Source organism: Dasypus novemcinctus, chromosome 17 (genome assembly GCF_030445035.2).
Source record: "Dasypus novemcinctus isolate mDasNov1 chromosome 17, mDasNov1.1.hap2, whole genome shotgun sequence".
Lineage (NCBI taxonomy): Eukaryota > Metazoa > Chordata > Mammalia > Cingulata > Dasypodidae > Dasypus > Dasypus novemcinctus.
The window spans coordinates 54,936,624-54,955,161 of NC_080689.1; positions in this window are offsets into that span (position 1 = coordinate 54,936,624).

Below are 18,538 nucleotides of genomic sequence, written 5' to 3' on the forward strand. Positions count from 1 at the left end.
CAAGGGTACTGTCCTAGGTGGCTTCCCCTCTCTTGGGCCCTGGCAGAGGCTTCATGTGATGTACTTGTGGACCCTTCGTGGGCTCTGGGAGGACCTCTGCTGTGCCCTCTCTCCAGCAGTTTCCTTGACCTGGGTGGACTTGTCTGTGCTCCTAGTGGCTCCCTGTGACTCCTTCCTCAGCCCCCTCAGCTTTTACCTCTAGGTGCTTGCTGCTGAGGTCTTCTTCTCTTTCTGGGCCGCTTGATTGGAAAGGACAGTCGTAAGATCCCTGATAACTTTCTCTCCTGGTGGCTGTAAATGAGCCCCTGGGAATCCCTCCCATACCTTTCTCTCATGATCTGGGAAGGGAGGCCAGTTTCAGAGTAGCTACACTCTTCAGTCTCTGCCTCCAAAAGGCCTGTAAGCTCAATTTCCTTTTGTGTTCCTGGGTGGGAACCAGACTCCATTATGCTCCTTAAATGCACTAAGGCTTGCCTAAAGACACCATCCACTGTAGGTCTCCTGCCTTCTTTCTCTTTTTGTATTTTCCATGTAGACAGGCTGCTTTGAAATGTTGCTTTGAAATTCTGCATATGTGATTAGCAACTCAGTTTAGAGTCTGACTTCCCTTGTATCTTAGTGCCCACTTACAAAGTCAGGAGTAACATTCTATAGCATCATTGCCAGGTCAGTCCCCTTGTTGGGCCTCTCACGCATCTTTGGATCCAACTAAGGCCAATAAGGGCCCATATGTAAAGATAGAGCAGAAAGCAAATCCAGTAGTTTAAAAAAATTTTCCTCCAAGACCCACCGCAAGAAAGTCATTTTCACAGTGTAATACATGCATGCCTATATAGAGAACATGAAGATAAAAGTTTTACAAAAAAATGTGTACACTTTCTATATGTGGTGAACTTTGATATTTCCTATTCTATTCCATTCTACTCTTTTATTTTTTTTAATGAAAAAAAAAATCCCCCCTCCCCCATTGTTTTTGCACTTGTTGTCTGCTCTCTGTCCATTTGCTGTGTGTTCTTCTGTGTCTGCTTCTCTTCTCTTTAGGAAGTACTGGAACTCAATCCTGGGACCTTCTGGAGTGGGAAAGATGGGCTCAATTGCTTGCGTAACCTCAGCTCCCTGGTCTGCTGCGTCTCTTGTTGTCTTCCTCTGTGTTTCTTTTTGTTGTATTACCTAGATGCACCAGCTCTTCGTGCGGGACAGCGCTTCATGTGGGCCAGTACTTCATGTGGGCCAGCACTCCTGTGTGGACCAGCACTCCATGTGGGTCAGCACTCCTGTGTGGGCCAGCAGGTCTTGTGGGCCAGCTCTCCACTCGGGCCAGCTCGCTGTATGGACCAACTTGCCTTCACCATGAGCCCCAAGAATCTAACCCTGGACCACCCTATGGTAGACAGGAGCCACATCTGCTTCCCCACTCTATTCTTGTCTACTCTATGTTATGGAAGATGCTGGGGACAACCTACTTAAATTGATTTCATGATCTACTGAAGTGTTATGGCCCAAGGCTTGGAAAACACCAGACTAGTTGAACTGTATTGTTTTCAAAAGATGGAGTTAGGACTCAGCTTGTCCCACCTATACAGTTAAGTAGTAAAAAACAGTTGGGAATATCATAAATGAATGCATGCTGCCATTTACTCCATAGCACTTACTAAGTGTATTTTAGATACCAGGTACTGGGGATAGAGTTGAAAAACAAGTTTTTGCTCTCAAGGAGTTCATAGTCCAGTGGAGGAAAGAAACAGGAAAACAAAAATTACAAATGCATTATGATAAGTGTTTAGGGAAAAATCCCACCTCCCACCTACTCTCTTTCAAGGGGGGCGCTATAGGGAAAGAAGGTACCACTGTGGCCAATAGCCCTTTCAGGAAGGTCCTCGCCTCCATGAACTATGCTTCATCCCAGCCTGGTGTCTTCACCTGCTTCTGTCTTGGCTCTGACCTGTCCACCCACTGCCCTTCAAGTGAAGAATGGAGGAGGGACCTGGCCCAGAGGGCCGTTCCTGTAATGTTCCCTCTTCCTCAGACCTGCCTGTCAACTTCTGCCTGGATTCCTGCACCTCATGGCGGAGGCTCAGGGCCCAGACTAGGGTACACAATTTCAGGAGACACCTGCCTGCATGGCTGTGAAAGTGCAGCATGTAGCCCTAGTGTGAGTGCCTCCTGAAGTTTTGGGCCTGGTTGCCTGGTTCACTTCATTTTATTCCAGGTCCTCCCAAGTTCCTCTGTTTTGATTCCTGCTGTTTCATCACCTGGTTCTCCCTGGCTCAACCCAATAGACCTGCCGGATACTCTTATTTGTTCGTTCGTTCGTTCGTTCATTCATGTGAGCCACAAAGAGTTTTTTGAGAACCAACCATATGCCAGACAGTCACTGGGGATTCAATGGTGGATAATGGAGACAAAAAACTTATTCTCTTGGCGATTACATTATTGTAGGGAAAGCTAGAAAAGGAATTAAGTGAAAAAAGTACACAAGATAATGTCAGATAGTGATAAGCGCTATAAAAGAAAAGGGAAAAAACCCAGTGCAATATGATATGGTGAGATGCTTAGAGGTATGGAGGGGAGGACTATATTTTTTTAAAATTTTATTTATTCATTTTAAGAAAAATATTACATTAAAAAAATATGAGGTCCCCATTCACCCCCACCGCCCCCACCCCACCACTCCCCCCACAGTAACACTGGGAGAGGACTATTTTAGCGAGGTGGTCAGGAACCTCTCTGAGGAGGTGTCATTGAAAGTGAAACCTGAATAATGAGAAGGAGCCAGACTTAAAAAGAGCCACGGCTGCTCCGTGTTAAAAAGACTATATTTTGCAGACTCCCTTGCAGCTAGTATGCCCATGTGAGCAAATTCTTGCTAAGGAAGTATGCAACAACTAGGTCATGGCCTTAAAGGACAGGGTGTGTCTGCTCCTCCCTTCCTCCCTGCTGGTAGCAGGAATGCTGCCCCACGGTGCACCATCTTCAATAGGTGGCGAGGACAATTTCTTAGGGATGGCAGTGCAAGAAGCTAGAAGGAACCTGGACCCTCGAGGATTTGGCAGAGCAGAGCAGAACCCCCAAGCATGCTCAGACTTTAAATGAGTGAGAAATATTTAATAAATCTTGGTTAAGCCATGATTACATATGATCTCTTTCATACAGCCAAACCTCTAACCCAGCTAACACAAGGGAGAAAATAAAACATTCCGTTAGTGCAGGTGGATTCAATCAGAGCCTTAGGAAGAGGGTAGAGATCTAAATCTTAGAATCATTAGTATGTGGTACCTAAAGTCCCACCTGCTTATCTAATCTCGTCTTTCTGCCCACCCTGGCTTTTGGCACCAGGGTGTGTCTTAAACTGGACCGCCCCCAGGTCTTAGACCTTAGATCCACTGTAACTGCAGCCTGGCTCTGTGCTTACCTGTCAAGAGCTGCCAGGTCCCTGGATTCTCGACATCCTATGCTGAATGCCTAGCCTGCTATCTCTAGCAGGCCACTCTCATGAAAGTGTTCTTTGTTCTCTTCACAGAGAACAGCTTTGGGTTGCTATGGTATTGTTCCAATAACCTATATCTTGTCTCTACCTACCAAGAATTAGTCCTGAGAGCACAGGTTCCTTTTTTTTTTTTTTTTACTTTATTGTGTTTCTTCTCCAAGCACCACACTGTATCTGTAGGTGCAGCTCAAAAACATCCCTAATTGTGAAACAGATCATAAAAAGTACTTGACGATAACCTAAAATATTTCCAAGTACTCTAGATTAGGGAGCACTAGAATGATTTCTCTGCTCAAGCCACCAATTCTGTCCTCAGGAGAGGTTAGTAGAAGCATATTTACTGGAGTGCAAATGAGAGCTATTTAAGGGCATAATTAAATATGGAAACAGCATTATGAATTGGCATAGATGTGGCATGCACAGGTCAGTAAAACTAAAAATTTGTCTTGCAAATGTCTACTACCTTCATAGAGACCCAAATGCAAACTCCCCCTTTGGCTTCTTATAGGGTGTACTCACCAGTGGGGTATGAAGATTCACTTTTGGTTAGGAATCCCCTTGATATGCCTCCATTTCCATCTCAGTGAAGCTGATTGCAGTGATTGGGGTATGTAGATATGTCTGTATAACCCACTAACAGTGCTTCCAGCATCCAGCATTCCCAAAACCCAGAACCATGTAACTAGACATAAAATTACAGATGTTCTTAAAATACTTCCAACAGTAAGTTAGTTGAAAATACTCCATTTTATTGGTTCTATCCTTCTGGATTTGGGCTTGTCTTTCTTCATGTCCCTGGCCCTTTGCTCAGATCCAAGGATACTTTCAGAATCCAGAGATCGTCAGAAATATCTGCAAAATGAATATATTCTAGCCTGGATTTCCTGGTAGAGAACAGAGGGTACATGTTTTAGAAATAGTATCTCTCTTTGTGACAGAGAGAGTTGATTGTCTTCCAAGATTTTCTTTTTTCTTATGTTTTCTGTTTTTTTCTTCAACTAATGTTTTGGTCTCTCTTAGTAGGTAAGGAACTAAGTGAGTGGTTTTTTTTTTTCTTTTTTCTCTTTGAGGTACTGGGGGCTGGGGATTGAACCCAGGACCTCATATGTGGGAAGCCGGCACTCAACCACTGATTCACACAGGCTGCTGAGTCTGTTTGTTTGTTTTTAGGAGGCACTGGAAACCGAACCCAGGAACTCCCAAGTGAGAGGCAGGCGCTCAACTGCTTGAGCCACATCCATTCCCTGGAACTAATGTTTTGATGTAGTAGACAGAGTAAGGTATAATGTTGGAGGGGAGAGCTGATGGAAAGCACAGAGACTTGGTCTTTATCCTGGTACTGCCTTTTGTTGGCAATGTGACTTGGATCAGATAATAATGACAATGAAAATAATAATAATAGAAGGCAATATTTATTGAATTGCTGTATATCTCAGGCCCTACTATAATTGCCTTCTTTAGATTGTCTCATTTAATTCTCACAACAACCCTATGAAATAGATACTATTTTTATCTCCTTTTTATAGAGGTACAAAACCTGCCCCACCAGCGCAGCTAGTGGATGATATGGTTATGATTTTGACTCTAGAGTCCTAGCTCTTAACCCCTAAGTCATGCTACCCTGAACATCTGGGGAACTCATGTTTTCCACGTGTACAACGGATTAGATAGTGTTTAGGACCTTTTCCAGTTCTAACATTCAAGGTTTTATTTGACTACACTTTATTATTTATGGAAACACACTACTTGTAAGGGAAGCCCAGTGCTAGGTGCTTTGGGAGATGATGAAACAGGGCTAGTTTTGCTCTGAACTTTTATTCCTGGACCAGGCCTTGGCCTCTTGCACGACTGCTTATGGCTAAGTCCCCTGCTTGGAGCCTGGTCTGTTTTTGGGTCCCGGTGGCATTTCCCTTTGCATGAGTTTTGTTTTGATTCCTAGCCTCACTACACAGAACAGTGCCTAAGGCATCTGAGTTCTGCCTTGCTCTCAGCAGGGTTTCTGGGAATGGAGTTTGCCCTTGAACCCAAGTCCCTCTTTCTAGTGTCAGGGTCTTTGCTGCTGCTTGCCGGCCTGGCTTGCACCTCTACAGTTCACTTGCCTTTGTCCTCAGAAACCGCCCTTTCTTCTCAGGTGGGATATTGGTTGCCTGTGCTTTGCTCCAGGAAGCCTGTGCGATGCCTGGCCTGCAGTTCTCCCTGCCTTAGCCCTTCTTGATAGCTTTATTGCTCCTGGGGCATCAGTGAGATGAGGAAGGTAAACTTGATGAGAGGGGACCAAACACTTGGATTTAAACCCACAATACTCTGAATTATTAAAAGAATGGCATTACAGTTCTAACGTTCAGCATATTGCAAGATTGTATTTCAGAAGTGTCCTAGTTGCCTGCCTTTTATGTCTGGGAATTTTTAGCAGCCTTCTAGCACATGCTGGCATTTCAGATTCACTCAGTGCAATTAAAGAAATTACATGACTGCTAGTTTCTCCTCTTATTTTTACCCCTCTGATAAATTGTAGAATTCAACTTGATTAAAACATTTATTAAGTGAGATTTAATAGATTCCAGTAATGCTGTGTGTGTGTGTGTGTGTGTGTGCGTGCGAGCATGCGTGTGCAGTTATTATCCGATTCTTCCACATGTGCCAAGAATGGCCATGTGCATAGAGAATTGTTCATGGAACTGGCTTTATTCTGCAATTTACCAGCAATGTCAAATTAGGGGGTTTAATGGATTCCTACACAGAAATTCCTAGTGTGGTTGTATTAACAGCGAATTTCATTAAAAAGGGCTATTTTTCTCTATTGGGATTTCAGTAGAGAGACAATGTTTATTTTTTCAGTGGAAAATTGATTGTAACTAAGAGGATACTTGGCTTGAAAGTGGGAAATTATCATATCATATGATTAAATGAAAGCTTACCTTGTTATAAGGTAACTAGACATATCCCAGTAGAATTGAGACAATGTTTGATTAAGCCAGATTTTCCTACTTTATATTCAAGGAACAAATTAAAGAATAATTGAGATCCTTTTCAGATCTTTTATAAGCTGCATATATAAAGCTTCAGCTCCAGGTGGCAAAGCAATTAGCTGATGAATAAAATCAACCCCACTGTCATTCGTCAGATGTTTAAATTCTATAAACCAGATAAATTAATGTGTTCCTTAAGCCAAATAAACGGTCATGCTCTCCATGTTACCACTCGATTCCCCTGGGAAAGGTTTGGAAGCACATTCATAGAAAGGCTAGGAACTACTTAATCAGGAAGGTTGAGATTAAGTTGCCCATTTGATTTTCTAAAATAAATGTCCATCTGGCACAAGACCTATTTTCTGAGCAAAGTTATTGGAGATGGCAATCTGGTGTGTTTCGTAAACTAAGGGCAGGGCTGGACTCAGCATTGCACTCTCCTGTCTGCCTGGTCAAAGATCTTTCTGTTTCCTTGTACTTGGGATTGAAGTTATTTTGAAGTAACTAAAAGGGCTCTGGATTCATTTATTTCTTGCTCTTGAGTATTAACGCAGAGAATTAGAACTTGCCTTTGTGGTTTCAGATGTATTTCTCTGAAGTGAGTTTCCTGGATAAGTACAACTTAGCCCCCTTGTGTGTATGATGGGGCAGGTTTTGCTGGCAATGACTTCTAGATAAGCTAGACTGAAGGCCAAGAGGACATTACTTAATTAGCTGCTTGATCAGTTCTCCTGCTCTGACATTTTCATTAGAAGCTTTACTTTCAGGGCCTGCTGACTGGGCTCTAACTCCTTGTCACCTGGTTTGCTTTGCAGGGAGTTAATACCTCAGTCACTGTGGATGGTCCTTTGGATTCTTGCTAATCAAGGTGTGGTCCTATGACCAGCAGCAATGGAGTCACCTGGGAGCTTGTGGGAAACACAGAATCTTAAGTCCGACCCCAACTGAGTGAATCATAATATCCTTTTTGCCAGATTCATATGACTTTGGAGCTTGAGAAGCAGCATGTTGGAGAGCATCGCCTCTGCAGCTACAGCCAGGATTGGAGTTATGAAGCCAACACAAGTCGTCAATGGGGATATGTACTTTATGAATTTTCCAAACCTTAAAGTCTTTTTTCCTTTTCGTATGTATTCTTTAGCTACTGGCACTTGAAAAAGAGGGTGACTAAAAAGAAGAGCTAGAACTCATTTGTTATAATATTGATTATTGGAGTCCAGCATTCTTCAGAAATTTTAACAAAAATTGGTAATTATTTATAGAAATTGAATTTAGATCTTGCAGTCATTACCAAGAGAACTCTAGATGATTCTTGTTGAATTGCCAGATAGCTATCTATTAAGTGCAAAATATTGGTCCCAACATGTTACAGTAGAGAGACAACTGGATTGGAAACCCAGGCATCAGCTCATCTGATTACAGGCAAGCAGTTTCACTCTTTTGAGCTTGATTTCCTGACCTATAAAACGTGAGATTTAGAAGCAGATGATTCTAGGGTCTCTTGAAGGTCTGAATGTTTATGATTTGATGAGAATACGTGGAAGTCTGAGTAAGACGCTCTGAATACTTAACCTCAGAACCATTCAGGTGGCTGGAGAACCAAACACACACACACACACACACACACACACACACACACATGCATGTTCTCCTGATGCTATTTGAGTGATGTCATCTCTAGAATTTGTTTTGCAGGATTTTGGAAATTATTAATCCCAGGAGAACCTAGGTATCATGAAGCTGACCTTTGGGTTTGATGTAGACGTGTGTGTGTGTACATTTACAGCCTATAGGAGCTATGGGGACAGTCATGCTACACAGGGACTGTAGGCAATGAAACAGCAGCATAAATATGCTTTAATATAAGAAAGAATATGAAACTCATGAATAGCAGGATGAAGCACAACTCAACACAATCTTTGCTGTAAAATGAAAGTCTGATATTTTTCTAACCCCTGGTGTGTTGTTGTGCTGTTATTGTTTTTTTAACCACAACCTGTCCTCTCTCTCTCTTTCCTCCTCAGTGCATTTTATTCTGGATTTCATTTGGAGGTTTACTGTGGTGTGCATGTGTATGTTAAAGAAGTTAGGGTGATAATCTCTTGATGCAAAGAGACAATGCTTCAAGATTTGAAGAAGCATTGCTAAGAGAAGTTAGGTGGTTAAAGAAAAGGCTTGCCTGTTCTCTTATGTTTGGAGGGCAATCCTGTCTAAAAGCTGTGTGGGGAAGTGATGATCTGTGCTACTTCTAATAGGGAATTGATTTGCTCACTAATTCCTTGGAAGCATCCCTCCCTTCCTACTTTCCTTCCTTCCAACACAAAACTGGCTTAATTGCCAACTATGTGTTCAAAACTGGAGATAGAGAGAGGAATGACACACAATCCAGCCCTTAAGGGCTCATATCTTGCAGGAGAATGCACAGCCTGTAATTTCCATCTCTACCGATAGCTCTCACTCTGCATTTTATTGTAATGTGAGTATATAAGAAAAGTCATAATGATTATTTACAAGTGATTCCGTTTTCTGGTTACACAGTGTTTACTCAGATACACATAGGAATGTGTGTGTGTGTGTGTGTGTGTGTGCATGTGCATGTGTTGAGGGCTTTGAGAACAGCCTAAGTGATATTAATAAAGCAGATTTCAGGTCTTTAGAGGATAGCAAATTCTCCATGTAATGTACGAAATCTATCCTGGTAAATGGGTTTATGCCTGAAATTGATTCTGTTTAAATATATCCAGGGAATCTTTAGAGGGGCTGCTTTACTGGGACTCTTCTGGCCCTTAATGTTGATCTTTGCACTTTCTCTGTGGTATAATTCTGGGGAGACACATTTTCTTTAAAGTTTTGCAGGCATGACGTTGTGCTTTGTTGATGCAAAGGTGTTCAATATGTAGGAGATTCCTTGTGATCTATTAACTTTAACAAAAAAAAAATGTAGGAGAGTGGTCCTCAAGACTTGATGGGCAAAAAGATCACCTGGGGAACTTGTTTACAATGCAGATTCCCACTCCGGTTTCTCTCCCATGCCCCACGTTCTGCTATGGTAGGTATGGGATAGGGCCCCTAGGTAAGCTGATGCAGGTGGTCTGAGAAAACTGGCAGAGAATCCCCGCATTTGGATATCTAGGCATGAACCGACTATACATTTTAAACGTGTTTGAAATCCTTGGCTGAAAGATTGCTTTGCAAATGCTGAAAGTCACTAGGTCATGATTTGACAAATGAGTGGAAGCCTCATGATGCCAAGTTGCCTGGTGCAGCCATTCTGCTGGGTTCTAATTCCTCTTTCTGTCCTTGCTAGCAGCATGTCCTTCAGCAAATCCTGTAAACTTTCTACGTTTCAGTTTCTCAACTGTAAGTCAGGAATAATAATAATATAATACATATCTGATTACATTGTTGTGAATATTAAATGGCATAATTTTCATACAGTGCTTAAAGGGCCTAGCAAGTATTCAGTTCATTTTAGCTGGCTCTGCTATTGTGCTGTAACAGAAAACCAAGAATACAGTAAGTACGATTACATAGTTTTTGTATCACAACTTTCTTCTTAGATAACTCTGAGGGCTTTGCGGAGTACCAGCGTAATCAGCACAGAGTCCCAGAGAACAGCCAGGGACCCTTCAGTTACTTTACAGCGGTCCCTTTGAACTGCTGACGTCATTTCTTGTTAAAGCAGGTTGGAGGGGGCTTTACCTCATTGGTTGGGTGCTGTGACTAGTTTCCCAGCTGCTTCCTCCCACGTTTGGTATCGTCTAGCTGATGGGCAATCTTTGGGGTTCCATGGCATTTCCATCACACGGCACCGCACATGGTGGCATCTTCTCCTTTCTCTACCGGGTTCTGTTGACTTCTGGCTTCTGGCTGCTCCCCATGGTTTCTCTTTCTGACTTTCATTCTACTTAGAAAGGACTACAGTAATCTGGATTAAAACCCAGTTAGCTAGGCTACACCTTCACTGAGTTAACACCTTGAAGAGCTCTTATTTACAATGAGTTCATACCCACAAGAATGCAGACTAAGACCAAGAACGGGAGTACCCAATTCAATCCACCAAAGGTGCCCAAGCATCTTCTAACCCTCCTATACTGACAGATTTCACTGAGAAACAAGTCTGGAGTTTTTCTACCCTTCCAGGGTGCATACACATTTTCTTTTGATATGATTATCATTTACTTGGTCAATTGGAACGGATAATCTCTTGTTGAAGAGGATTAATGCAATCGACAATAAAGGTTTGGAGCGAACGGCTGGCCTGGTGTCAGGTCAATAACTGCAGAGAACAGAGGATTTGCAGGCTGGATGGTGGTGCCTCCTCCCAAGACACTTAGCTTTTAGACTTTGTGTGGTGCCTGTATTGCTCATGTACTTTTGTTCTGGAAATACGTGTATGTTTCACATAAAGCCCAAACTGATTTAAGATGGTTTGTTTTGCAAAGCGCTAGCTCAGGCTGGATTTCAGTTTTTTTTTTTTTTGCTAATTGAAATGAAATATCATCAGTACATGAGAAATGATGAACAGACATATTGTTATTTCTGTTTTATAATAAACTCTGCAGCCGTGGTCCTCAACCCTCTGAATACTGGAATCAACTGGGGACTCTGATCAGTGCTCAGCCTTCTGATTTAATCGGTCCGGTCTTTGACTTGGAAATTAGGATTTTGAAAAGTTCCTTAGATGATTTGAGTGTTTGGTCAGGTTTGAGAATCAGTGCCTTACAGGATAATTCCATATGTTGTCATCTTTGGCTTTTTAAACATACGTTCCTTGTTATGTCAAACTCGTCTCCCCAACTTCTTCCCCATAATTTGTGAATTTTTGAAAAAAAAAAAAGAAGAGATCTTCAGAATCACTCCATGTCAGTGGTTTTCCACTGGGGCCATTTTGCCCCTCGGGGGCCAATTGGTAACATCTGGAGACACTTCTGATTGCCACAGCTGGGATGGGGTGCTGCTACTGGCATCCAGGGAGTAGAGGCTCAACACAGCCCCCACTGCCAAGAACGATCCGGTCCGAATGGCGAAAGGGCCAGGATTACCAGGGCCTCAGGCTTGGCGCCTGTCATTTTACAAATGGCAGGGGTGAGAGCTTGGTCTGCCCAAGCAGTCATGCTTGATTACTGGAAGAATAAAGTGCCTAACTATTGTGGCATGCTAGCCTAACTCTGCCCTTATGCTCCCTCCCCCTTTTAACCTACTGCCTTAGGGAAATTTGTTATTCATCTTGTTTCTTCTCCCCTCACCCCCCTCAAGTATCTCCAGGCTCTCAAAGGTAGTGATTTGTATTTTAGTGTTTCAAATATCTTAAAACCGCTTCAGGTAAACTATGTAGGCTCATCACCTTTCTTTGCTCTAGGATGGCCTGATAGCAACTTGGTATAGAGGCCTGGGTTGTTTTGTGCTGATCAGGAGTTACAAAAATCTTTGATTAATTAAAAAACAAACAAACAGGCAAATGAGATAATGATTACTTTATAAATTTAGTTTGTTGAATAACATTTTTCTAACTTAAGTACCCACAAAATGAAATGATAAAAGGGCTTCTTGGAGTGTGTGTGCACAAGCATGCATGTGTGCCCACATTGGTGCTCTCAGCCCCAGCACTGCTTGGAGAGGGTTTTAAGAAGTTGATGGAGGGAAGTGGACTTGGCCCAGTGGTTAGGGCATCTGTCTACCACGTGGGAGGTCCGCAGTTCAAACCCCGGGCCTCCTTGACCTGTGTGGAGCTGCCCACGCGCAGTGCTGATGCGGGCAAGGAACTGTGCCACTCAGGGGTGTCCTCCTCATAGGGGAGCCCCACGTGCAAGGAGTGTGCCCCATAAGGAGAGCCGCCCAGCGCGAAAGAAAGTGCAGCCTGCCCAGAAATGTCGCCGCACACATGGAGAGCTGACACAACAAGATGACGCAACAAAAAGAGACACAGATTCCCATGCCGCTGACAACAACAGAAGCGGACAGAAGAACACGGAGCAAATGGACACAGAGAACAGACAACTGGGGGGGGGGGGGTGCGGTGGGAGGAGGGAAGGGGAGAGAAAGAAATAAAAAAGAAATCTTTAAAAAAAAAGAAAAAAGGAAGTTGATGGAGACTTTGAATTAAGGATATGTGAGTGCATGGTCTTTCATTTACATATTCCCTTAACATTAACATACCTCCCTGCCATCTTCACACCAGCTAATCGAATTCACTAATATATATATATATGTAATAATATATATAGGTAATAATAATATAAGTAATTTCTGGAAGGTAGGATATGGGATTATGCATGCCTAAAATGTTTTTTTTACTTCTTTATTTTCTCTATTTTTTCTTTCCTTTCCTTATGAACATGTTTTTATAATACAAAGAAAACCACTTAATTAAATAATATAACTTTATTGTCAATATTCAGTACATCAGAATCACCTGGTAGCTTAATAAAACTCTCAGGCTCCATCTCCAAGATTCTGGGTCAGGTGGCTGGGCTGGGGCTGGGCATTATTTAAAGGCTGCTGTTGACAATGGAAGAAACTGTATCACTGATGTATAGACAGTGGCCTCGGGAGTTGCTGAGGGCAGGGAGAGGGAAGAAGAGGTGTGATATGGGGGCATTTTCAGGACTTGTAGTTGTCCTGAATGATATTGCAGGGACAGATGCAGGACATGATATATCCTGCCTAACCCACTGAACGGACTGGGAGAGAGTGTAAACTACAATGTAAACTATAATCCATGCTGTGTAGCAGTGCTCAAAAATATACTCATCGACCCAGAGCCAAAGAGGCTCATCTAAGACTGTGCAGAGCTGGTGGCAGGGGCAAAGCTTGCCCAGGCAAGTGCCCATAAAGAGCAGATACATAGGGTGGGTCTCTGAATATCTTACCATGGTCCAGAAAAACTCTATTAAAGGCAGAGTCCACCCTGATTGACTTGTGCCTGGGGTGCAATGGAGGAAAGAACGTGCACAAACACAGGCAGGATATTGGTGTGTTAAAACCTGTGGTCCAGCCCCCAGGACACTCCTCATTACTGGACTCTGTTGCTTGAAAATCATGTTTGGTATGATTGAGAAAGGACTTAATGGTAGATATACCCAACCTTCTGCTCCAGCACCAGCACTGCCATCATCCATGTAAGGCAGGAGTCCCCTGAACTTGCAGGGCAGAATCAGGGGGGTCATTGGTCTTAGACTCTTGGAAGCCTACTATAGGAGGAGCTGTGGGGTCAGCACCAGGAAATCTTGCATTTTCTCCAGGGTGACTGGCAGCCTCATGCACAGCTGAAAAGTAGAGGCCACCCAGATCCTGCTGTAGTATGGCCTACCTTGGTAGGGAGGATAGCTGGAAAAGACTGACTTCCCCTCTGACCCAGCAATTCTACTCCTAGGTATTCAGCCAAGAGAAATGAATACTGTTGCTCACTCCACAAGTTGTATGCCAATGTTTTAGGTGCTTTATATGTGTCTCTTAGATAAAGGACTATTTAGGTCACATAAAAAAAAATATATATATATATATATACTCATCGAATGCAATGAATGTGCCACACTGATAAAAGAATTTGGTGATGGGGGAGGAGTGGGGCTGGGGTGGGGTGTGGGGGTATATGGGATCCTCTTATGTATTTAATGTAATATTTTGTATGATCTATGTATCTTTAAAAATTTAAAAAAATCTATAAAAATAAATTTAAAAAAAAGGCTTGCTGTTGATTCTCACGTGCTGCTGGAATTCTGAACCCTGGGCTGAGACAGTGGTTCTCTAACTAGTCTGCGCATGTATTCACCTGGGGACTTTAAGAACTACTGCTACCTGGGCCCACCGGCAGAAGTTCTGATTTATTGGGTTTGGGGTGCAATTTGGGCTTTAGGAATTTTAAGAGTTCCCTGAGTGGTTCAGGAGCTGGAAGGACAGGGCGGTACCTCTCAGGAATATATTTTTGTTGGGGAGCATCCTAACTTCGCTCTCACCAAGGAGGATCATAATGCCAGCATGCCCCTGCTTCTCCTGGCAATTGAGAGCTAACGAGGTGATATTGCTCTAAACTTTAGCATGGCCCCATCAGTACTAGAAATTACAGTCTGCCTCTTTGGGGTGTGGTAAGAATGAAAGTTACAAGAACACTAATTAAAGGAGAGTCTGTAATTTTAATTGTTGACAAAAGGATGAGCTTGAAGGAGATTTTGCTTATGGTGATCACTTTACCTTCATGAACAAGTAGATTCATAAGGGCCTGCCTTCTGGGGCAAACAATCCAATGCAATAGGTCCTAATAACTCTTCCTATCCTCCTATTATTTTTTCTTGACTTTCATTTTGCTTTTTTATGTTTAATGGTTGGGAGGGCTCCTCACACTTGGACCTGAATGGACTCCCACTTAATGGACTCTCACTACCAAGATGCCCAGGTTGAAGTCTGGACTTGCTTTTGTTAGACCAGCCTGGTGGCTTTTAAGATCTCTTACAAATACGGAACTGCTGTCCCTCCACTACGTCAAAGGGTGCACTTGGAGTAGTACTGGGAGCAGCCAGCTCCTCCCGCATGGTGGACTTTGCGAAGGGTCCCAGGCCGGGTCTGCAGAGATGGGCACAGCACATGGGTAGCAGCACAGCATGACCCTGGTGGGGCAGGAGAGCATTCCAGCTGCAGCCATTTCTGGCTCCCTGCTTCTCCACAGAAGCCGCTTGGGAGCAGTGTGGCCTTGCCAATGAGGGAGGCTCAGGGCGCCTTCCGGGAACTGACCAGCGCAGCCGGGCAGCCTGCGCTCTGGGGCTGATGACAAGTGAAATATTTCACAGAATGTAAATCTTTCATCTTGCAACTGCTCCTTTGGTGAGAAATCAGACAGTGGGTAAGGAGGGGGCAGAATCCTTGCCCCAGTGAATAAAATTAAAGGATAGAGTCTCCTGCCTTTGTTCTGGAATTTGATAGTGTGAAGTTTGTAAAAATGAAGATTCTGTGCTTATGATGGGTCCATTGGTCCTCATTGTCTTCTGGATGGGAGACACTTGTATTTCCTTTTATCTTGTGGAAAATAGAAACACAGCAGACAGAGGGACGGGGGAGGAAGAGAAAGGGAAGGCAGAGAGAGAGTGAGAGAATGAGAGAGAAACTCTCAGGCACCTGATGTGATATTCTACCCTGTGACTGCTTCCAAGTTTTAAGTTTTTTTTTTTTTTTTGCTGACAAATCAAATAGAAAAACATATGACTTAGGTCTTTTCAATCCATCTCACATAAGAAACAATATGAACTTTCAGCATAATTTGTTTATTCTGGGTCTTTGAGTTAAATTCTTTTTTTTTAAATTTAATTTTATTTCTTAATTATCTTTAAAAAAATTAATAGAGCACACAAAATGTTACATTAAAGAACATAAGATGTTCCCATATACCCCACTCCCCACCCCCCACCCCCATCACTTTTTAAAATTGTATTTTTTTGAAGATAATAGATCACAAAAAATGTTACATTAAAAAATATAAGAGGTTCCCATATAGCCCCCCCCCACTCCTCCCACATCACCAACCTCTTTCATCACTGGGGCACATTCATTGCATTTGATGAATACATTTTGGAGCACTGCTGCACCACAATGAATTATGGTTTACAGTGTAGTTTACACTCTCCCCCAGTCTATTCAGTGGGTTATGGCAGGATATATAATGTCCTGCATCTGCCCCTGCAATATCATTTAGGACAACCCCAAGTCCCAAAAATGCCCCAAATCACATCTCTTCTTCCCTCTCCCTGCCCTCAGCAACTACCGTGACTGCTTTTTCCACATTAATGCTACAGAGTTAAATTCTTTACCATGGATGCTTCTCGCCTCCAAAGTGACTATATCTAAGCTATTATTTTTTATCAAATTATCATGCAGTGCCTATAAGTGTGTAATTAGCATTGTGTTTACACTCTTTGACCTTCTCTCTGTGGTTGTGCTTTTAGGATATATTTGGAAAGGGAGCGAAAGAAGGCTCCCCAGGGAGCTGGGAGTGGAAATGTAGGGAGCAAATGGCCAGAGGTGCAGGAAAGAGAGAGGAGTGGGATGACAAGAAGGTTCACCTCCAAATTGCCAATGGCAATTTGGGGAAAGTGGAGTTGAAGTGTGAGCCTCTTAATATGGTTTTGTGGCTGGCTGTGAACTGTCGGGTAATAAATCCTTTCCAAGGTATTACTCAACCAAGGTATTTGCTCAATCCTGTTGCAGCCATTAATTCTTTGCTGAGGATAAACCCACCTTGGGAGCAGAGAAGGAGGAGGAACTGTCAGATGGGAGAACAAATAGACCTATCTGGCAGCTTCTGCCTGAACTCTGGAAGAGGTAAGGACCACCTGCCCCCTGGGCTTTACTGCTTCATTCATGGGTGGATTCCCAGAGGATGTGAGGTGTGCCCAGCAGAGGGACCCTGTCGCCCGGAGATCCGGTGCTCATGGCCAGCTAGAACCAGGGACATGAGCTTCCCTGTCTCTCTTTGCGCTTCCTGCCTCTGAAGAACTAGTCCATTCCAGCTGGACCGAGTGAGATGTTTCCTTTTTGCAGTCTTGGGAGCTTCATGTGTCCCAGGTTTGTGACGTCCTCCTTGGTCCTGGACTCCTCCCTTACTTCTGGGATCTTGAAGGATTCCCTGGGAGTAAAATGGAGCTCTTCAGACATCCCACAACTGAAATTAACCTAAATGCAAGCGAGCTGTCATCCCAGCTGTTCCTCCAATTATATCCCTAGTGAGACTTGGAAGCAAACAAACTTGGGCTCCATGACTTTTACTTAAAAAGGTCAAAAGTAAACTGGACACCAGAGAGTGAGTGATGCCCGGCCTCAGCCCTTCAAGAATGTTCTTTATCATAGGGGCAAGATTCAGGGCTGCCATGGCAAAATTTTATAGGCTCTACGAAACAGAGCTACCCTGGGAACATTCAAATAGCTTATTATGTATGATGACACAGATTTTCCAGTTAATAGATGTATTATAAACCCTCGAGACTGGCACAATTACTTTATACATTGCTTCGTATGGCCCCATTTATGAAGACCCTGTACTTGAGCCTAGGGGGTCTCTATTTTTGCTTGGCTGTGGTAATAGAGCCAATAATAAATGTGCTGGGCACTGTGCTAAGGGTGTTAGATATTTTTCTCATTTAAGCCTCACAACAGCCTAATGGGATAGGTACTATTACCTGCATATTGCGTAGATGAAAACATTTAGCTTGGAGAAGTAGGTCATGGGGACAGTCTCCCATAACTGGTAAGTGGAGAGGACTTGTAAGCATGTATTCTCAGTCTGCCTTTCGAGGTTCTTTGATTCTATCCATGATGTGCCTTAGGGATTTTCCTACTATGGGTTAATGGATAGGAGAGTAAAGCCCTCCTTTTCCTCCCCCTCCTCCCTGCCTCCCTCACTCTTTCCCTCCTTCCCTCCTTCCATCCTTCCTGACTTCCTGCCTTTCTTCCTGCCTTCCTTCTACTAGGGGCTGGGGATTGTACCCAGGACCATGAATGTGAGAAGCTGGTGCCACATCGGCTTTCCTTAGTTGGTTCTTTTGCTTGTTTTGCTTGTTGTTTATTTTTGTTTTTTTCAGGTGGCATCAGAAACAGAAGACTGGACCTCCCATGTGGGAGGCAGGCACTCAACTGCTTGAACTACATCTGCTCCTCCCTCCTTTTAATTGTGCCAACAAATCAATTTTGAGACCACAGGGCTGAAAGATTCCAACTCTCCAAGAAGAAGATGCTAGTTAAAATGAAAAGTTGCTTCTTGACTTTGTTCTCACTGTTTCAGATAGAAATGTTGACTCTTCATGTGCGTTTCTACTCATGGGTTTAGACCAACTTTCCTCTTGAAAGAAAGGACATTGAGAAATCTATAATTCCTAGAACAAAGAAAACATCCCCTTAACCCTGACAAATAAACAAAGACATAAGGATAAAAAACAACAAAACTAAAGTAGAATTCCCTTATTTTGTAGGGGAATGTTTTGAGGACTATTTATTTATCCCTTAAGCTACTGGCAGTTTCACCTGGTGCTTGGGTAACAAGATCACCCGTGGTTCTTTGAACCACTGGACTCAATAGTAGGGAAGCTTGGAAGGGTAG